This window comes from Dermacentor albipictus, chromosome 5, assembly GCF_038994185.2.
Source record: "Dermacentor albipictus isolate Rhodes 1998 colony chromosome 5, USDA_Dalb.pri_finalv2, whole genome shotgun sequence".
Lineage (NCBI taxonomy): Eukaryota > Metazoa > Arthropoda > Arachnida > Ixodida > Ixodidae > Dermacentor > Dermacentor albipictus.
Window position 1 is genome coordinate 86426941 of NC_091825.1, and position 22764 is coordinate 86449704.

The window sequence follows — 22764 nt, forward strand, 5'->3', positions numbered from 1 at the left end:
CAGGAAAACTGCGTACGGTGCGAACTTTTTCCGGATCTGGTTAGACACCGTATGCGTCAACGAGGTACCCCTACACGGTAATCTGACGGCGCCCGAACTGACATTTTATGGAGTTCAGTTGGAGGCCGGCTTTTCGGAAGACCGCAAGAATGGCAGCGAGTCGTGTAAGGTGGCTACCGAACGTGGCATAAAAAACAAATACGCTCTCAAGGTAACAAAGACAGGTGTCCATTTGTAGCCTCGGAGAAGAGAGTCCATCTTACGTTCAAATGTCGCAGGAGCATTATGTAGGCCAAAGGGCATGACTTTGGCCCATTTCATCAACTGAAATCTGCCAGTAGCCGGATCGAAGATCGATGGACAAAAAGTATTTAGCTCCGTGCAAGCAGTCTAAGGTGTCATCGATGCGTGGTAGTGGGTAGACGTCTTTTCGCGTGATCTTGTTTAAGTGACGATAATCGACGCAAGAACGCCAGGTACCATCTTTCTTTCTCACAAGGACGACAGGCGAAGACCAGGGGCTGGCTGATGGCTCGATGACCCCTTTGCAGAGCATGCTGTCCACTTCTCATTGAATCACTCGACGTTCAGCATGTGATACATGATAGGGACGCCGACGAATATGATTCGTGTAACCAGTGTTTACACCGCGGTGAATAACAGATGTTTGGCCTAAATGCCTGTCGCTGAAATCAAAGATGTCCCTGTTGGATTCAAGCATGAGACATATGTCCGTGGCCTTACGCAAGGTGAGGTCAGGCGCAATCATTTTCGCGAAGTCATCCGTGATGGAAACAGAGCTGTGAGCTGCAAGTGGTCCGAATCAACCACTCTCGGCATTCAGACTCTCAATGTCAAATTCGGAACCACTAGAAATGCTTGCCAAGAACATGCCGGCCGGCATCACTTGAGGGCAGAGGCTGAGATTCAGAAGCGGTAGAACGATGTCGTTGTTAGTAACCGTGACCAACGTATGCGGAACAGCAACGTTCCGGTTCAAAAGCACGTCGATGATGGGGCGAAGCACATATTCACCGTCAGGAACCTGTGGCTGGGCAGTCAAAGTGACGTAAGTAATTGCCTCGGGTATTAGACGCACACTGTGAAGCGAGCACAAGTGCGGTGAAGTGGTTCTCAGAGCATCGACGAGTTGAGGCAGTTCTAATTGAAGAACGCCGATCGCGTAGTCAGTGAGAGAAGAATGAGTGGATAAAAAGTACAATCCAAGGATAACGTCGTGAGGGCAGTTGTCGATCACAGCAAAGACAACAGAAGTAGGGCGGCCGGCTGTACTCAAACGCGCAGTACACATTCCAAGAACAACCAGCACGCCTTCGTCGGCCACACGAAGCACTTGGGCAGCTGCTGGAGTGAGGACCTTCTTTAAACGTCTACGTAGGCTAGCACTCATCACAGATGCATGGGCTCCAGTGTCGACGAGTGCATGGACAGGTACGTTGTCTATTTTAAGGTCAATTACACTTCTCCTTGTAGGCACAGACAGAGGATTTGCTGCAGTAGTAGGCAATGCAGCACCACCTCCGAGGGATGCATTTCTTAGTTTTCCGAAAGGGTGCGGCCAAAAGCCACTGGGAACAAAAGGCAACGTGGCTGCGGTCAACGGGAAGATGGGCGACGTGTTTGCGGTGAACGAGACTGGTGTCCGCGCGGCGATGGTGAGCTACTGTACCACGTGTTCCTAGCTGATTTGTCGGCGCTGTTAGGCTCGGCGGTGGACGAAACATTGCGGGCACTTCCATCAAAACGACTCAGGTTGGTCGGCGTGCGAGGTGTTGAGGGCCACGAGTTGCGACAGCATCTGGCGACATGGCCAATGCGGCGACCGGTGAAACATATCGGCTGGTCGTACGCGCCGGGGTGGAGCGATAATAGTGGAAGAGCATTCATTAGCTCTGGAATTGGCGATGGCACACACAGAATGAAAAGCAATGTTTACATGTTCCTGGCGAAGGATGGCTTTTACGAGGGGAACTGAGAAAGTGGTAGCATCAGGGCTACGCGAACAGAAAGTTGCTGGCGCCATCGCATCCAGTTGTCGCCGAACGATTTGCACGACGTCCTCTGATGGCAACGCATGCTCCTGCGCAGGTTGAACTTCGCACGTTGACGATGCGGCAGTATTGGGAATCGGGCGAAAGGTTGCAAGACGCGTCGGCTTTTGTCCTGCGCAAATTGTCGGCGCTCTTTAATAATAGCATCAACTGTAGAGCAGCTTTTGCACATGAGCAGATTAAAGGCATTATCACCAATACCATTAAGCATGTGCCTGACCGTCTCAGTTTCTGTCATGTCGTGATAGGCTTTACGACAAAGTGCCAGCACGTCCTGGGTGTAGGAGATAATTGACTCCGTGGGATATTGGGCACGGGAGGCCAGTTCCTGTTTTGCGGCTACTTTACGGCCGGCTGCTTTGCCAAACAACTCTGTCAACTTCTATTTGCATTGGTCCCAGCTGGTTAGCTCCCCTTCGTGGTTTTCGTACAACACCTTTGCCGTCCCTCTTAGGTAAAACAACAGGTTAGCTAGCATAAGCGTAGGGTCCCATCTATTGATTCCACTCACGCGTTCGTACACAGCCACCCACTTTTCGACGCCGGCGCCATCGGTCCCACAGAAAGTCCCGGGATGGTCGGGTCACCCAACCACAACCGAAGGTGACTTGCGATGTAACTGGCGACGGTGCCGTTGGAGGCGGCAACGACCTTGATCACGCGTCCACTGCGGAGCTCCGTTTGCAGCCGTGGTACGCCGCACCTCCCACGGGATGTGGGGTATACATGTATATATATATATATATATATATATATATATATATATATATATATATATATATATATATATATATATATATATATATATACAAGATGAGTCGGGAATAGTTAAGATGGCTGACCAGCAACAACACGCAGCAGCCAGCCTCTCGCGATCTTGTTCTCGCTCTCTTCTTTCATCCTTCCGTAACAATATATTTCCCACTCTATGCAATTATTGGCGTTAGCCGACCTCTACTGGTCTAAATTTTTCAGGCCGTGCCTACTTCACCTGTATGTTACACGTCAAAATACCACAAGAGCTCTCCATGTCATTTTGACGTGTATTGTCTGGACATGTATTATTATGCCGAATAAAACTGAGTTTCTTTTTGTAGTAGCCAGAGACTGCCCCGTTCCAAAAGGAATAGGCGATGAGTGGCTGTCAATGGCTCCGGCTCTGGCTAGTCGGAGTGCCTGGTGAGAACACTTTTTTTGCTTAATTTAAAAGTTAAGTTAGAAACAATGCATCCTTCAACATGTAGACTATATCCTGAGGTAAATGCCACGTTATCACTTAGCCTGTGACAGTGTGCAAAGAAGTTAGGCTAAGTCGTGTATGCTCTCATTCTATTCTTTCGTAGGTTTCCTCCGTGATTGCAGCGAATACAATTCTCGTCGATCGAAAGCACATTTTAGAGCGCAGCTCTTAGGCGCCCGTTCCAGGGTTTAACGTCGCCGTTACTCGGCGTAACTGCGTGGACGCACTCGTTCAACTGCTCGTGCGTTCGTCATCGTCGTCCACTCATCATGCCAGTGTCTGTGGTATTTGTTTCCTTGTGTCCTCGTCTTTCTCGCGCTGTTTCACCTCAGTTCCCATACCGCCCCTTGTTTTGAGAAGGCGCTGACGACACTAGCCCACTGCCAGTCCGTGCGGTGATTTAGGTCTCAGATCGTTTGCCTCAATATATCGCGAAGTGAAAACGCGTATAGAGCTGCCCTCAAATTTCCCATTAGAGAGTATCGTAGTCGTCGTACTTTATTTTCGTTTAGTTTTTATTCATCCTACCTTTCACACACCTATCTGGAGCAATGAGTAAGGGGTTAACGTAACATGATAACAGAGTAAATGTTCACGCAAACAGACTTAGATCAATAATTATGTGTGAACCAACATTGCACTAATGACGAAAAATGCACACTAGAAACATGATACACTTTCAACAGTTCTTGAAAACAACAGAGATGACGTTAAATATGAAAAAGAAGAATACACAAGCAGGAAAAAGAAAACTGCAACACTATGCATTAACAAGAAGCAGAATGTTCATATAACTGTTCTCCAAACAGATCGCTACCTATAATAATTACAATCGTATCAAGAAGGTCAATCCAAAAAGAGATTTCCAAATGCGAAGAAGATGAGTTAAAAGAGAATTTCTTTCTTTTTCCAAGATACGCTGGGGACTCAAATGATTACGAAGTCTTTGTGTCACGCGCTGCTGTCGTTCGAGAGGAAGAGGTGTAGGTGATGGGCCATAGGCGCATTTATGCAAGAACCATACTACGGCAGCGGATCGACCAGCTTCCATGGGCTGAAACGGAATGGTTAGCGTTGTGTAGGTGACGCTTGAACTTCGATCGTACTTACACAAAATACACCGTGTGGCCCTGTTTTTAAGGGACTTTATTCTATCGACTAGATAGTTTTGATGCAAGGGCCAGACTGATGATGCAAATTCAAGTTTAGGGAGAACAAACCTGAGACATGCGAGTCTGCGGATATCAATGGGATAGTTGCGCAAGTTACGACGGACTTAACCACGTATCTGAGAGCCTTTCGCACAGATGGCGGTGATATGTGTTGAACATGACAGGTTGGATTCGAGGTGCACACCTAGGTACCTGTGCGAAGAAACCCATGATATTACTGCGTTATTATTAGAATAAGAGAAGTCGGAGTTAGAGTGTTCCCTGCTGGAAGACACCAGTGTATATTTCTCGAAATTGAGGGTTATTTCTAAGTTGTCGCAAGAATTATAGGAAAAAGATAATTTCCCTAAGTAAATAGATAATCAAGAGAATCTATTCAGCGGTACACAACAAAATCGTCCATGAAGAGCCTAATTTTGGATCATTAACGTAACATTACGGTAAGTAAACTGCCGGCGAATCGACAGAGACCTATGCAACCGCGACATAATTGAATTCCGAGGTCAAATTGTGCCAAAACCACAATTTCATTAAAAGGCGCGCCATAGTAGAGGACTCAGGGATAATTTTGGCCACCACAGAATCTTTAACGTGCCCCCAATGCACGGGACATGGACGTTATTGCATTTCGTCCCCACCAAAATATGGCCCCCGCTGCCGGGACTTCATCCCAAGACCTCGTGCTTTACAGCCCAACACAATAGCCGCCAAGCCACCGCGGCGGGTCACGATATAATTGAGGATTCAAGAGAAAGTGATAGCAGTTTTCTAATAAAACGATAATGAGCTACGCGATCAAGCGCTTTCGAAGAATCAAGCAGCAGGCAGCCATTTCTTTCTTTTTTTTTCCTAATGTCCTTATTGCATTTCAAATCAGCCGTAAATTCAAAACAGCTGAGTTACTTCTCAAGGGTGGGTCTTTCTGAAGCCATGCTGACTAATTAAAAAGAAATTGTATGTTTCAAGGCGGGCGTGCACGTGAGAAACTATGATGTACTCAAGAATCTTGCAACTAGTACACGTAAAAAAAAGATCGGACGGTATTGTCCAGGAATGGTTCGTTTACCAGCTTTAAACTCGGGAATCACCCTTGCCGTTTTCCAATCCACAGTCAACGAACTAGCTGAAAACGATTGATGAAATATCAGACAAAGTTTTACTGGGCGAAGGCAGTGTGTTTTCTTTTAGGACTTTGAAATTCAGATCATCAATACCGGTAGACGTAAATGATTTTAGGTTTCGTATAGGTATTGCAACTTCCTCAAGAGTAACTTGATCGATTGCATAGGACAATATTCATGGTCGGAAGTGATAGGCACGCTAGAATGACCTTGAGTGAAAACGGATGTAGTTTGTGGTCCTTAGATATATAAGAGTAAAATATCAGTCCAATTGTTTCGGGATTAGAAATAAGTACCCAGTCAAGAAGTTGACACCACAGTTTGGGTGACTAACTCTCTGCGACAAACTGAAATCTAATGCAAAGTTGACGAAATTTAATGACTTTGGACGAGAGGAAGGCAACAGAGGCCAATCATTGCCAAAAATGATGAAGTCTCTGCAAAGGTATACATTTTCGTAGGACACATCTGCAAAACTTTATAATTGCTATTTCGCATATCTTCCATCAATGAAGGGTTAAGAGGAAGCTTTAGCTCGGGTGCTCCTGTCTAAATACATGTAAAAGGAAAATTCGTTTTTCTCGGCAACCACTGACCGAATTTGACGAGGTTTGTTGCGTGTAAAAGACAGACTTAAAATCTAGTGACTTTTTATTTGGAATTTTCGATTTAGGTCTTCATCTTTTTATTAAAAATGGCAAAACTAAAAAATTTTCAAAAAACTAAACTGTAAAGTTTACAACTTTGTAACTCAGTAACAAAAACTGATGACACAATTCTTTAATTTGCATGTAGTAGTGCATCTAAAGCGGACAATTTAATATGTTATTCATGAATCTAAAAACATTTAGTAATATGGAAATGCAGCTTTTGAAGAACCCTTGTAAACAATGTAACAAATTCACGTAAGATATAAAATGACACAACGAATTTGTCTGCTTTCAACGATCTAATGGTTGCCATTTACAAAAACGCAATATCTTTTCTTGAGGCAGAGCTATTAATTTCAAGACTTCGTGCTTCTATTTATTTCAAACTTTCGAAATTTTGAACATCCTTGTAACAATATTCAGTCCTAAATCGAAATTCCTCTTCCAGCAGTCACTAGAACATATCTTGCGCTCTCAAATGCATCAAATTTCATTACAATTGGTCCAGGGGTTATCTCGAAAAATCGTTTTTGCGTTTTACATGTATTTGAATAGGCCGCGTCAGAGTTGGGCCCGAGATAAAGCTTCCTCTTAAAAAAGAGGTCGGTAGCCATTGTCAATTACCAGTCCTGCAGAAAACGCAGACACTGAGCCAAAACAATCTCAAGATCAGAGTTCATGTGAACTATGAAAGAAGGAAGAAATTTTTTATTGCAAGTAAGACCCCACGACCTTTCTCTACCGTGTGATCTTGTCGATATATATGCAGGCATTCTTGGCACCAGCAATTTTATTATCATTCATGTTTGAGTGCAAATACATTTCTATGACAAGTACGTCCGAGTCGTTATCATTCAGAAACGAGCAGACTTCATCGCGTTTAACCGAGGTTCTTATATATCTGAATGACTGCGACAGCGAACGTATCACGTTTAGTTTTTGAGACCGTTCAAAGCCGAGCGTCTGTGTACACTCGCCTAGATATTGGGTAGCCGAAACCAAAGAGCTAGTTGATGGGTGATACAGTTGTGAGCAAATATAATGGACATCTGCGAGCGTGTGCCGAAAAGCATGCCAGCGCCACCTGGTGCAACGCTGGAGTGTGTCACCCTTCTGGCTGATTCTTCTTACTGGCAGTACGCAAACTGACGGAGCCTTCTTGCTTGACGCGTTGAAAGCGCAACATCATTTCGTACAGAAAACGCTGATCCTTTTTATTTGGGCACTCAGGTGAAAATTTTCCGCTTGTCTTAAAAAAAGGAAAGTTTACCTATTACAGTTGTTCGGACTGAAACGATCGAGCTGTAGCACAAGTTCAAACCGAGGTGCTTTTATTGCAGGACTAAGCTGCTGAGAACACATACTTATAATTTTTAGTTTGGATGCTGTGCACTCCTTCTCGAAATTATCGTCAACGCCAAAGAAAGGAAGGTTAGAATTGTGTACAGCATATTTCACGTTCACGTCATTCGCTCTAATTGGACAGACAAACTAGGCACGCTAATAGACGAAAAGGTTCACATATACTGCCCCGCAAGGCAAACTCGAGAGTCGTTACTTTATCACTTAAGTGCTTCATTTCCTTCCCCGTCGCTTCTTGCCTGTCCTTGAGGCCTTTCAGTTACCGCCAAAGTGTCACCCGACCATCTCCAATCCTGATGATAGCTTCCATAGCGGAATCAAATGAACGTGAAATGTCAATATCTGAACAAGGATAACTTTCAATATCGCCTGCGACTCAGAGCTGCTAAGTCGATGAGACGGGAATGCACCCGCGTCGGTAAACGTAATTGTTTCACAGCAACACAAAGCTACACCGGGCAAAACAACACTGTTTTGCAACGATTGTCAGACTTCGCACAATAGTCACCTTCCATCCAAATAACCGGCCAAAGCAGAGTAGGTATGAGCGCCACCCTGGCGGCGGTGTCGTGCTTGGAGAAGAAAGCCGTCAGTAAGTGTTTATATCTTGCGCCACCTGCGCCGATATCTTCAGAGATAGCATCCGAGAAACCATGTCGCTAAATGATCCGGTGAAAAGAAGTCACACGTGGCGGCACTAAGGGATCAGAAGCGAGGACTGTTTGCCTATCGCCCGAGCAGTACAACAGCAACTTAGGATCTCAGAAACCGAATCCAAATAGTGCAACCTGCAAAACTACAGTATCGGTAAGCGCAACATCCTGGCCGCGATCTGTCAGCGTCTTCGTGCCGCGGACTCGTCTAGGCTACCGGGATAGCCCAGACGTCATAAGGGGGTGGAGACTTCCTATAGCTCCCTTGGCACACTCGGTCGCATGCCGATACGCGGCGGCAGCGCCGCTTCCACCACTGGCGGTTGCCGCATATCCTATCGGAAAGAATTCACAAACAATGTCTGCATGACGTCACTGATGAGGTCAGAAAGTATAGGGAGAGGACGCGCCGCGGGGAGGACGAGGCCTGCCGAGAAGCCCTCGTCACCCTCGTTTCCCACTTCACATGCAAGCGGCCTGTGTTCGTACTCTCTTGCAGGTCTGCTCGGCCGCGCGGTGACATTGGCCAAATCGCGGAGCAGAACCCGTCGAAGTGTGCAGTGTTTACTAAGTGCTTCTTTTGCGGCCGCCTTTTCAATGGAATCTTCTATTCAATTTTTTAAAGCACTGGGACAGCACCCTTACGCACCGGTGCAAAGCAATTATAATGAAAAATATTTATATAGGAAACTGTCGGTACCTACCAATATTTGCAGCTAACACATTATATTTCGTTATTTCATGAAAATACTCGCTTTGAAATTCCTAACTTGTGGCCAAGTTTAGGGCTGCCGTTAAACTAGTCCACAGATATAGTGGTGAGTAGTATGAAGAAAATAACTCCCTGGCACCATCAATCGGTAATTTTTTTCGTGTGTTGAGAAATCGATCAACTAAGGATGGCCGAATTCTCAGTCAACTAAAATGCAAGTAAAAGTTGCCCGTTTTTGTTTTTATTAACACATTCCGCACTGTAAAAAGACTGACTTCCACGCAGTGCGAAAGTGTCAATCTGCAGAATCAATTTTCATTCACAACTGAAATTTGTTCATAATGAGCGAACACAGATTCCAGAAGATCCGAACAAATCTGAAAATTAACCCCCACGGACTGATCACACGGAACTTGACTATCCCGTATGTTATAACGGCGACACATTTCGCGGCTTACAGAAAGTAGGTAGAGTGCAATACACGTATTTCATTGACGATATAAGTAAGGACCCAGAGAAAATTAAACTGGACACATGCAAGATGTATGAACATGAACATGAACAAGGTGTAGCCTATAATTGTTCTCAATATTTGAACTACATGCAGAATGAGGAAGCATATTTTTATAGAGCTTACAAGCGCACATGATCTTCGTGTCATAATACATTGCGTTATATTCATACATACAGGAAAGCACGGCAATGATTAGGACACTATTTTGACGCAACATCAACGCAAGAAACCAACCATTCATAAAAAAAAAAGCATAATAGCACTCTTCAGTGCAACGGGGATTACCAGTTCGTATTTAATTAGCATTAAATAGTATATACTTGTAATACTGAATACATTTCCTAGCGAAACAAATAACAGTGCACCTCGTCTATAACACAGGTGCCGAAAAACTTGCACATACCGAAACTGAGCCTACAGCTTAAACCTTTTTCAGTACGACATCTTAGTAGAGGTGCATCAGAACGCAGCAAGAAATTACATGCGTGCATCCTTTTGCCGTCATTGCTCTTGAAATTTGATAAAACATCATGGCTGAGTCTTTTTTTTTTTTACTTTAGCCTTGGCTGTATGTGTCGACAATGCATGCACAAAGTGTATAGCTCAGAAAACACGCACTCAAGAGCAATTCAGTACAAATATTTCACCGACAGCAGGTGAACTGCCGTCATGACGATTGGGCCGAGTGACACTGCTCCTATGTCAGTCCACTCAGGCTTGCGGAGAACTGGCTTACTCGCGTAAAATGAATATCTGCTCAGAAAATGAAGTGAAATATTTGCGCTTACCTTCTCTCATTAGGAAACGTGAAAAACTTCGCACAACTGGAATTACCGGTGTTAGAACACCACAGAGCCGCGCAACACATGTGATGCCCCGATTTAGCCATCTTGGTCTAATGCTTTGTTGACCAGGTTTCCTGCGTCTTCCGTTCCTTGCGCGCCTAAGCATGCGTCTCTGCCTTATCTTTCCCATCTTGATACTTGGGACGACAACCTAAGCAGATGACCAAGCGCGATCCGACTTGTGATATCGCTGAGCGAGTGGCAAGGGTGAGTGGCGTTAAACTCGACGGACGCATGAGGATAACCCCTTGCCATGCTTTGCTCGATTTAAAATTCGCAAGAGAAATTAAAAAAAAACTAGTTACGATATCCGGGAACCTCTTAGAGCGCTCATGTTCCTTGACACCGAAACTACCACCCGCCTCCCAAGGTATGACGTCATCGCGCTGCGCTATAGGTAAATGTTAAGGAAACACGGCTCGTAGAGTTCTGTTGCCGGTCGCCGTTATTGTCGATGGTCGATCCACCACAACCTAATCGAGGGGATGCGGCCCGATAGCGCACGGTGGCAACGCTCTCTTCACTTCCGCCTTTCCTGTGGAACGCCGGCTTGGCGTCAAGCCGTTCGCACCAATCGGATACTAAGGCGCAACGCTCCTCTCCACGTTATCTGATTCGGCTCCTCTGGCTCGGTCCCATTGAAATCCTTGCCCACTCTACCCTTCCCTCTCCTCTCTTCAGCGCGTGAGATAAGGAAAAGCCGTCAGTACAGTCAAAGCCAAACAATTGGTGTGTACATCATAGCGAAAGAAATTCATAAAGAGGGGACAGAGCGAAAGCTGGCAACAGAAAACACGTCACGCCTAACATTCTTCTCATCTGTTATCTGATGCGAGCACCGAAAAAAAAAAGTCAGATGAACCTGCGCAGAGCGTTTTATTACTTTTATTCTTTCTCGGTAAAACTAAAATATTCTGCGTATAAAAGAAGTTACAGTTTGCGACGTATTTGCGTCACCTAGCGACAAGACAATGACACGTCAGACGCACCATATGCATGCGTCATGCGCCAAACACGCCACCGAAGCGAGCGAGCCCGGCTGCGCATGTGAGCGCCCGCCTGTTCGACGACCCGTCTGTCTTTGGTGGATGTAGCCTGGTTTCTTGGGCTCCCGACGTATTCTGCGTTCCTTCTGCACTTCGACTTGGCATCGCTACGATATTCGACGACGGCAAGGTGAGCAATTTTTCTTGAGGGTCGTCTGCACAGTATTTAAAGCAATTTAGATTTACACAGCATGGCAGCGAACGTAGTGACGCAGTTAGCAAAAAACAAAAACAAAAACAGCTCGGCTGTTGCAGCCTGTTAGTTTGGCGTTTACGGAAACTCTCTGTGACAAGTTTGTAGCGCTTTCTCAGACCCTCCACGTTACTATAACTAATTTCGGTACTTTTTGGAGTACTTTTGAAGCACGATGACCGCACCCAGCGTTTTGGCGCAGTTGGCGAAAAATAGCTCGGCCGTGGTATGGTGACGCTGTTTCGCGTGTACTGAAGCTTACTGGACAAGTTTCTTGCGATATTTATGCCCCCCCCCCCCCCCCCCCCTCCCTCAACAGCATATTCCTTCTTTCGGTATTCAGACTTGCCGAAAACGCGACAAGCTATTGCCAATAGTGATAACACGAAAGTGTGCGCGCGTGTGTGTGCGCGCGCGTGTTTCTGTGTGTGTGTGTTCTTGTGGTTCTCCTAGATTGTTTTCCTTTTTTATTTATTTTTGCGCATGAGGCGGGCCCTATGACGACGAGCCCATTCACGAGTGAACTCTCGCTGGCGCTCGCGGTAGGCAGCTTCTTCCTCAGGAGTACGCACTACTCGTGGTCTCCCCGCAGTTGTAGTTATAGGATGCAATGCGTGCAACCACTAATCCAAAGCTCCGTATATTGAGCACAAGGCCATCCACTGGAGATGCGGGCGCTGCAATCGTTTTGAAGATTGGTTGGATTGGTATGACGATTGACGCGGCGGCCGCTGGCATTTCTTGCCGGCGCAAGAAGTGCTGGCAGCCACGCGCTCCTGGTATGGCGTTTCAATCGCTGGGCACTGTTCGTTTGCCGCAAACCGTATAAGATTCGGTTATAAGATAGCATTCTCACAGGAGGAAAGGAGTTGCAGTGACACCTTTCCCCCTGTTGAGCTTTTCTTTTCCTCTCCCGCTTAGTCACGTGACCCTATTCAGCGAAGTCCGACAACGACGGCATAGGGTCCGCATAAACAGCATCACTGTAATATTGAAATGCACAATAGAATTGTTAACAAAATCACTAGTTAGCTTTTTGACTAATTACCTTCTGGCTAAAATTGCAATTTAGAAATTCTAGCCGAGGAATTCGCAAGGTGGATCCACTTGGAACGAATTCTCAGGATGATACCAGTTTCTAGATATTAACTGCCGAACTTTGCGGAGAAATGCATTGGCATTGCGGTTACTTTGGTGCTTCAATGCACAAAACGACGTTTTGTCCAGAAAGTAAGTGGAACCACGGTGCGTTATTACCGCAAGTTTGACGGCGCTTTTCGCGTGAATGGTGTCATCCGCACAATTCTTTTCAAGTGGATGTGCCTTGTAATCTCACCCGCTAGAATTTGTATTTTGCAATATGGGCCATAAGGTAATTAGTTAAGAATTTAAGTAATGGTTTTTGTTAATTAGTCGATTGTGCCTTTAAAATTTTTGTGCAAGTAATGTCCGCTTTTTCGAGTAGGCCAGCTCAGGAACTAAAATTGGACTCTCTGCCACAAGTAACCTTTAAAAATGTTTTAGTGTTCTCGCTGAAATACCCTATATACGTAACGTTCTACAAGAAACAAATTCCGTGTTCACAAAATACCGTTACGCTAGAATTGCTCGTAAGAGCAAATTATTGCCTATCCTGATGCATGTCGTGGGAAAGCGCACATGCGAACAAAAACCACTGCGAATTAGGCCCGAATCATTAAGGAGACGAATTCACATTGGCCTTTTCTTTTTTTTTCGTTCGTAAATGCCCTATGCCACTGATCGGTCGACTTCCATAAAGCTAAATACTGGCACGTTGTACTGACGGTGAAGAGAAACGCAGTTACACAACTGCGAGTCGAAAATTCTGCTCCTTACAGAGTGAACTTATGCCCACAAAAACAACTGACACTACAGGAACAGTAATAGCGGCGAGCAATTACTGTTCGAAAAAATTGATGCACGGATCAAGCGCGTCGGCCATTTATGTTCGACTCGTCGCAGATTCTGGCACAATCACTGGCCCTCGCGTGCCTTCTAGAATTTACGCCACTAGTCCCGTCGCGCGTGCAATCGGATTACGTGCAATGCTTTTCTTTTTTTTTTGCTTCGCTGCAGAATCGGCGATAACATTCGAGAATGTTTCGATAGAGCATACGGCGTCTTGCGCTGAGTCATGACATTGTAACAATTATTCGCGGGATGAAAATGTTCACTGCTAAAATTTGAATAAGTACGCGAATTAACATAAACAATACAATTGCCTTGCACTTACTCTTAAGAACAATTCTAGCATAAGAACTTTTTTTCTTTGTGTACCTCAGGGTTCAGGAGCCGAATTCACAATGCCTATCGTTCATGTACGTGCTCTAGCGCTGAGACAGTAGCCTTCGCTAGCTATACGTCCAACATAATAATTGGTTGAATTTTTTTACAAGCAATAAAAGCTAAAAACGTTTTTCAAATACAGGCCGTTAATTTCTTGTTAGTCGCTAAAGTTAGCAATATCGATTTTTTCTAGCGACTTTTACAAGGTAGCTTCTTCCGCAGATGTGCATATTTACGACAGCGTTCAATTTTACCTGAAGCAGTGCTCTGAAACTACCTCCAGTGCTCTGAAACTACGTCAGTGGTGCGCTGACAGGAGTCGGCGGAGAGGCAGACGGCACCGCAATGATAGCGGCATGGCGACAGGAGTTGGCTGGCAGACAGATGGCAACGCCTCGGTGACCTGCTCTTGTATCACCTTTCGGATGTCCGAAGACATACAGTGCGTAGGGGCGCTTGCATGGCAAGGGAGAACCCAAGCTGTCGAGTAACTTCCTCACGCACTATCTCCTTGATATGTGCGAGGATCGCTGTGAGGTCGCCGTCGATGGTCAACGCGGCGAGGGAATCGTCTGCTGACGTCTCCCGCCGAGTTAAGACGCATTGCTTACGTAGTTCGTCGAAGCTCTGGCACAGGCTCACAAGTTCAGACACGGTACGTGGGTCCTTAGCCACCAACATATGAAAGGCGTCGTCGCATATACCTTTCATGATATGCATCATACCGTTTTGCTCAATTATGGAAGGATTCACGCGCTTGCACAAGTCAATGACGTCTTCGATATAGCTCGTGACGTTCTCACCCTGCTGCCGCGCTCGGCCGCATTGACGCTGTTCAGCACGAAGCTTGCGGACTGCGGGGCGACCAAACACTTGCGCGAAGCTCGTCTTGAAAGTAGTCCAAGCGGCGAAGTTAGACTCATGGTTGCAAAACCAGAGTTTTGCGACGTCCTTCAGGTATACAACAGGACGTTCCGCAGTTTCGTATAGCATCGTCCCACTTGTGCGCGCTCCCCATTTCAAACGTCGACCGCTAAGCTTCTACGTCATTGTCATCGGTGTCGCTTAGGAATTCAGGGGCGCTATTCTGGAAATTCCGCCATTTTTTTTCGATGCATGACGTAGGTGCGACGCAAACAAAATAGCGCTGGTGGCCCCGTTTTGCTTACGTAACGTGACGCCAACTTGACGTTTCGCCTAAGAAACTGAAACAAAGGCACTGAATGTAGCGTTATGGGTAAAGCAAAACAGTTTTCCTCCGCAGTAAAAATAAAGCAGCTATCTCAAAGCGTATGATTATTAACTCTTAAAACGGTTGCACCCTTTGAGGTGTATATTTGTCCCACAACTATAATCGTCATCTGCCTTGCTTGCGTTTCCTTTCTTGAAAACTCGGTGCTCGCTACTTTCCTGTCGAGAATGCTGCGTCACACTGATAACGCGCGTGCCGTTCGTGACTGGGAAGTACCGGGCTCGCAGCGTTAAAGGAAGGAAACGCGGGTAAGACAGATGACGATTATTGTTGTGGGACAAGATACGCCCCAAAGGGTGTACATTTTTCTAAGAGTGTTCCGTCGAAAACGCTTCTCGCTTCCGTCGTCTGCTGCGTACAAGCCGTCGCCTGCTTCAACAGCTAGGATGCGTGTCCCCGGAAAATGGAATGAGTCATCGCATGTTGGTGCCAACGCGCTTGTTTTCTTGCTTGAGACAACATACGCGACACACCAGTGGTGATGCGCGCACGTTCTAGGCCACGTTATCGCTATCTCGTGAAACGGAAGTGACTCAGCCCGAATCGGCTGGATGAGAAACGGCCGAATATCACTGATAGCGTTGCGGGCGCCAGAGATATCCACTAGCACGACGAAAGCGCCGGCGTTGCCATGTCTTGTTCATTTCGCCGGTTACTCGCACCGCGGGAGGAAACTTCAAGGCGCCGCCTTGCGTACATTCCTTTTTATAAATTAGAAAGAGGCCGTTGTCGTAACTTTTGATTGTGCGAAAAGGCATTAATCTTGATTACAATACAAATGCAGCAGTGAAAAGTGGACAACATTGCCGAGAGCTTGCTATGTTCAACCAATATTATTTCGTACAAACGCGTTCTTTTAAAAAATGATGGCCCCAAACACAAATGCCAACGCCACCCGAGAGCGATGCAAATACTATGAGCACGCGTTACGAACAAAAGATTTTCGTGGTGCCCAACGACGGGGAAAATGTGGCGATACGCATTCCTCTCGGCTGCCATTGCATATGGCTGCTCATTAGCATAATTCGCGCGGCTCGTCGCAGCAAAAATTATGGCGGAAAATCTCAGCAATGGCGGCCCAGCGCAACGTCACGCATCGTCAAAATGACGTTTACGAAACAGCCCTTCCCGTGACGCTCCTCCCGAGATATTGCTTCAGCCAATCAGCAAGCTGGCATGGCGCATATCTTGGACCACCACCACACTTTCGCGCAATTGCACATCCATTGCACTGGTTGTGCATGCTTTCGCTCACATTCTTTTTGAAGCGCTAACATCTCAATATAGCTGCCACGGACCAGAACATGTATTAGTCAATAAAATTTTCAGCTCCACGTCACGTTTAGTCATCTTGATGAAAACGCAAAATTGCATTTCGCAATACTTCCGCTTCCCGGCACAAATTTCAAAACACGTGACCTCTCGACAGCCAATCAGAGAGTAAACATGGCGGATAATGGCGGCCATGCAGCCGCCATGCGTGTCCAGAATAGCACCCCAGGATTGCGCCGGCGCAGCACGCTCGGCACGATGACGGACGGAGATAGGGCCACACATTGCTGTTTGGCGGCATCAAGCATTGTCGGAGCGGCGGTGGTCAACGTCCGGCTTCGAGCTCCAGGTTTGAAAAGGCTACCAAGCACATGCACCACTTTGATAAGGAGACTTACTGACGGCAAACGACAGACGAAAACCAACACAGTCCCAAGGGGACAACAGTCTCGGCCCCAACAGCTCGTGACCCATTATGCAAGAAAAGGTGAAGCGCGCAGACAGGAAACAAGCGAAGTGGACAACACGAACACCACTTCTCTTGCGTCCTCAGTGCACGCCTCACCTTTTCTTCCATAATAAATCCTTACCAACTAGCTCAGATTTCTGTCGTTCTAAGCTCGTGATCTGCGCGCGCGTCCTACATCGATGATAGCGCCCCTTGTTGCGGTTGACGTCTTGCACGCCGTGCAAAAAGGATTCACGCCCACCATGCCCCGTCGAAACGAAGTGTGACTTCCTAATTCGCCATGGTTGTCTCAAGTGTATGCCGGTCTGGCGGAAGCCCCGCAGTGTTTACAGGCTCCTTTTGTGTGTGTGCGACTTTAGAGGGACCCTTTCTTCGAACTGTCAAGCTCTACAGGAGAACTTCCGCGAACCACCAACGCGCAAAAAAGGATAAGCGTCTACAATTCCCGCACCTGACGCTTGGTATATACGGAGGCGAGACGCTCTTTCCTTGCTACAGGCTTGGTATACCCGGAGGCGGGATGCTCTTTCCTTGCTGAAGGCTTGGTATAACCGCAGGCGGGACGCACATTCCTTGCTGCAGGCTTGGTATATACGGAGGCGGGATGCTTTTTCCTTGCTGCAGGATCGGTATAACCGGAGGCAGGACGCTATTTTTTTGTTGCAGGTATGGTATTCACAGAGGCCGGACGCCCATCCGCAAAACAGATTCTGTGCCTGTCACGTGACGTCAACGGGAGCAAGATCCCTCCCATAATTTTAGAGCGCCTATTTAAGGGGCTCCGAAATGTACTTTTGATCACTTCATTCTCTTCATATCATCTTTCACCAACCTTTGAATAAACCGTGCAAGTTTCACACTAGAAATTGTCTTGTCCTTGCCTTGTCGCCATGGTCTACCGGATGCCTGCCGCCCGCCGACAACGCCACGCTACCCAATAGTAGCGTCGGTCACGCTTCGATAAACAGGCGTCGCTGTAACTCGGAAGTAGTAGGGTACTCTACCCTGGAGTACGCAACATCGCTACTCACGTCTCCGCTTCGTGGGACCTTTAATTTTTGCGGGGGCATTTTGTCTATGGCGCAATTGGCACCAAGAAGTTGCCAAGGGACATCGATGCCACCTTCTGCTTCCACTTCTTGAGAGGCTCTAGTCTGAGCTACAGTCGTTTCTGTCATATATAAGTTGTTCTTCCTTAAGGGAAGAGAAGCTCCTTCGACAGTGGTCATGCCGTTTCCTGTCGGTGGCTAATGGACGTGTATGGCTTAATTTTCGACCAGCCTTGTTCTTGCTGTCAGGCCATCAAAAGAATTCATTCAATATGCATAGCATTATGCAATAGCATAGCAACAGCAATGGCATAGCAATATGCATAGCGTTCCTGCGTGTGTGCGGGCTCTCATATAAATCATCATTTTTCTATATACACAGCTCAAAGCATCACTACAAAATTATGTAAAGTGCCTCCATTACCTCATTGAACGTAACCATTTTGTACATTGACAACTAGTTTATGTGTAGTCGTGCGTTTCCGTGGGTCTATTTGGTTATATAATAGTGAGCATGGACTCGGCCACTTCTTTGAAAACATGCCGTGTACAGAACGCTTCGTACTTATACAGGTTATATAGGTTTGTACTTTGTATAGGTTATCGTCCCGGTGGAATTGTGCCGTCATTGGGACTCAATGTGTTCCTACTGTCTTTTGTTGAGATAAGCTTTCCCTAAACAGCACGCCGACAAGTGATTTTCTGCGACACGGGGCACTTATCGCTATCGCGTTTAAAGGCGGTTTGAACTGCTACCACTTGTTCAGCAGCGCAACAATGCAGCCAGATTGAGCAATCGTGGTGGGTACAACGCGAATAACGGAAACATAATCACATGTCAAGGCCATAGCACGAGTTACGTGGTTTATAATTAGCTGGTGGGAACTTCGATCTCCCTTTTCAACTGCTTGTAAAAAGCCCAAATGTTTTTTTTTTTTTTTTACAGCGTCACTAGACTGCTTTTAAGTAAATTTGAGGAATTTGAGAGACACAGTTCTAGTGGCTCTAGACTGCCAAGTTTTATTTAGACCATCCATTTTCTTAAATAGATTTTAGAAAATTGGCTATTGAAGGAAAAGTTAGAAGTCTGAAGTTTGCGAGCACCTAACTGTTCACCAAAAAAAGATATCGCACTTTTGTAAAATGCGTCTGTTAGAGCATCTGAAGCGGACAAATGTGGTGCATAACTCTATAGCTTATGTGACACATTTACAATGTATACGAAGGTTTCTCAAATGTTCTTCTAACAAATTAGGGTGATATTCTAGAGCAATGCACACTGAATCAATTTTGCCCGCTTAATGTTTCCTAATCGGTGTAGTTCACAAAAATGCGATATCTGTTTTAATCCCCCTGTCAAAGACTTGTAAACGCGATACTTCAGGCTTTTTTTTTTTTTGCAATGTTAAAAAAAATTTGTACAAATATGACTGTTTCTGAAATGGTGCCAATGTCAGAATGATACCTATACAAATTCGCCCAACTGTCATTTCTTAACAGATGAATAATAAAACATAAGAAAATGCATCGAGAAGTAGCACTGAAATTTTTTCGCCTATAATACATCTACAAAAATCATCATTCCCTCTAAAAAAATATATGCAAAAAGGCTTTGATATATTGGTTATGTTTCAGCTCTATGAGTCACCAAATCTCACATAATTGTAGGTCTTAAAGCTGCTTAAAGAAAGGCAAAGCACTGTTGCTAAAGCGCTCCAAATTCGGTGCCGTCGCTTGAGCGGATGCATGTGATGATAATGAGAAATATGTACTATGAATAATAACAGTATTACGCTTGTTGCTTAAACAAAATCGGTTCGAAGGAAGACAATTTCAGGTTGTAAAAGTGAATGCCATGTTATGATATGTCCATTTGTTCTATTCGACACTTAACTTATAGTTAGCTTCAATAATGTACAAAAAAGAAACAAAGCCAATTAAACTGTAAAAATGCCACAATAAATCAGGCTTCGAGAAATCCACGCTTTCTACTACGCTTGACTTTGACAGTAGACTGGTAAATCTTACGCAGTCTCGAAGGAGATGATTGCTTTTATACCGCTTTTGAGTGGTAACAAGGGCCATGAAGTTGCGTTCTCCCTTGTTATGTTGCTTTGCTTTAGAAAAGAAAGGCAAATCCAGCCAATGGCAGCAACTCTTGAAAGTCAGCAGTGCGAGGATAATTCGGCTCCTCGGGTGCCCAGCAACACAGAGCGTACGCCTTCACCAAGACGCTGCTTGATGCACAATAAAAAGCGCTGGGGAGCGTGCAACAATAAAGTCTTAGAAATAACAAAACAAATGCGAAAAAGTAAAAGTAGCGAGCATTTGTTCGAAGAGCGCAAGATGACGAAAGTAGACATTACACTCGGTTTACTTTTTTTTTAGTTTGTTGATGCTTCACAGTGTCTGCCGTTCTGCTTCAGGGCAGTGAACAGCCCCGTGCGGCGAATGTTCTCACTCTCTAGGCGGTCGCAACGCCGCTCCTGACAACAGCAGTAAAGCCATATATCTGACGTTCCTAGAAAAGCCACAGCGCGGTTAGCCCAAGTTCAGCGATGTAATTTCGCTCTCCTTGCGAGTCCTCGTCTTCGTCTGCCCGAAACCACTGTAATGTCTTCGTACCCTTTTCTTTTATAGTTTGCTGGCGTTTGCAGTCTTTTTCTTTTTCTCTGCGCTTGACGAACTACTTGAATCTTGTAACGTCGCGGCTTCACGGCACGATCAATCGGTAAGATCAACAACTTGTATACTACCAAGTTCTGATGGCGGGCAAACTGTCATGGGAACGGCTGCTTCTGGGAAATGCACATAAGCCGCACTCTTTCCTTTGAGCCCCCCTCCCCCCCCCATCACCACATACACACATACATATTTGCTTTTAGGAATAGACCGCAACACATGCTTTTTATGCGAAAGCATCAAATGGGCCATTGAGCAAAAAAAAGCACCCCTTCTGTAGCACAGAAACGGCACCTAAATTCGCCTTGGCTGCGATGCCACGTGACGAGCGCGCCTCTGCAGATCAGAGCGGGCGAAACGGTGTTCTCTGAGGGGAGAGGGCATCACCGCGAGGCCATGTCACTAGAGCACCTCGACTTTAGTGTACTAGCCTCGACGGAGCTCCGTTGCACTTGGGCTGCACTTCAAAAACACGACCTTGCTGACGATGTCTTCTTGTACCGTCGGCCCTCACCTAAACGAGTAATTAAACGAGTACTTCACATAGTTATTTAAGGCGCGGTAACACGGGGTCGATGCGAGAGCGACGAGAGACTGGCGCCAACGATTCGCCGACTGTGTCGCTGAGGCCAATTTATCATAATGGGCCGACAATGACGCAACCGACGGGCGCGAGATTTAGTGCGATGAACTTTCTTGTCGATGGCACCGACAAAATCAGCATGCCGACCATGAACGCTCAACCGAACCTCATGTGACAGCCGCAGCGCCTTCGCTTGTATTTATAATTATACGCGGCCAAATGATTCGAAACATGCCTTCGAAGCTGAAGTACACACGATTCAGTCCTCTAAAGGCATGCACATGAAGTTTGAGTCAATGTTTGTCTTGTTTAGCGAAGGTTCGGTTACGTCTAGCCCGGTCGAGTTCACGCACCCTCTATCGGTGGACCTCTTAAAGATAAGAAGTTGGGACGAAGAAAACTGCTCTTGTAGTTCAATTGGGACCCTATAGCGATTTGATATCCACTACTCTTCACTTCGCACGGTGCGTACAATAAGCGGCAGACGGCAGCACAGCACTGTGTCAAACTCTGTACGTCACCCTTCCCGAAGGCTGCCGGTCGCATTCACTACCGTAGATGGGCAAGTCTGTACGTGTTTTTATGCTAACATATTTTTTATTTACAGGGAAGCTCTGTTTACCACTGGGTCATACGAGAAACTGGAGACAGTGCATTCGATACGGGAGCATAAATTCGCTCAGTTTTTCCAATGGTGCGCCTCAACTCACGCAATGATCATGATTACTAGGGACTACTTGCTTCCATCATATATAACGATTGACAGCCTTAGAGAACAGATTCGACATCTGTTTCGCGTATCCAGTCACTATATTGCTGCTTTACGAGCAGAAACACCTCAACGCACATTTTCCAAACTTGCTGCGACACATTAAGGCTACCTATACCGACGGGTATTACGCCAGCAGCAAGACCTCTGTTACCCGTGTGGTTCCTACGACCGCCGCAAGTACGCCTCACGATTCCGCGAATTACGAATAAGACTCATCATTCAACAGAGGCTCTATGTCAGTTCACAATGTCATTACTGAACTAGGCATATTCAAAAAGAGCAAACATTTACACCGATGGATCTGTCTCAGCGACTATCTCCAGAGGCGCTCCCGGCTTTACTAGTTACAATTATTTTCAACGTGTCCCATATAACGACCTCGACGGCAACAGATCTTGCCGCTCTACGTGCCGTTGTTAATTACATGGTGCAAACCAACCCTCCAAAATGGCTAGCTTTTGTGACTCCAGGGCAGGCCTTCATAGTCTGCAGTCAGCCTTACGACGCAAGACCCATGAACAACTGGTGTTTGAGACTAGAGACGTTCTCCATAAAGTCTTCATAAACGGACATGACATAATCTTCCAATGGCTTCAGGGGCACTGTGGCATCGTCGGAAATGGCCTTGCTGATGCTAGCGCCCGCTCAGCCCATACGAAACGCTAACACTTCCTATACCCTTATTAAGAACATGCTTCGAGGGGTCTTCGTTTACTTGCTTAAACCAAGACTGAAACTTTTTGGAGTACTCTGATTTTCTCCAACTGCCGTCTTCACGAGCTGGATTCTAAATTGAAG

The 22764-nt window shown here is 46.0% G+C and overlaps 1 long non-coding RNA gene across 1 annotated transcript in view; it reads right to left on the reverse strand.

Moving 5' to 3' along the window:
- The window catches only part of LOC139060517 (uncharacterized), a 61997-nt gene extending 51426 nt beyond the window's left edge, over positions 1 to 10571 (reverse strand). Inside the window, exon 1 of the long non-coding RNA XR_011514892.1 lies at positions 10285 to 10571. This is a non-coding gene — a long non-coding RNA (uncharacterized lncRNA). The remainder of the gene's footprint in view (positions 1 to 10284) is intronic.
- Positions 10572 to 22764: the final 12193 nt, after the last annotated feature.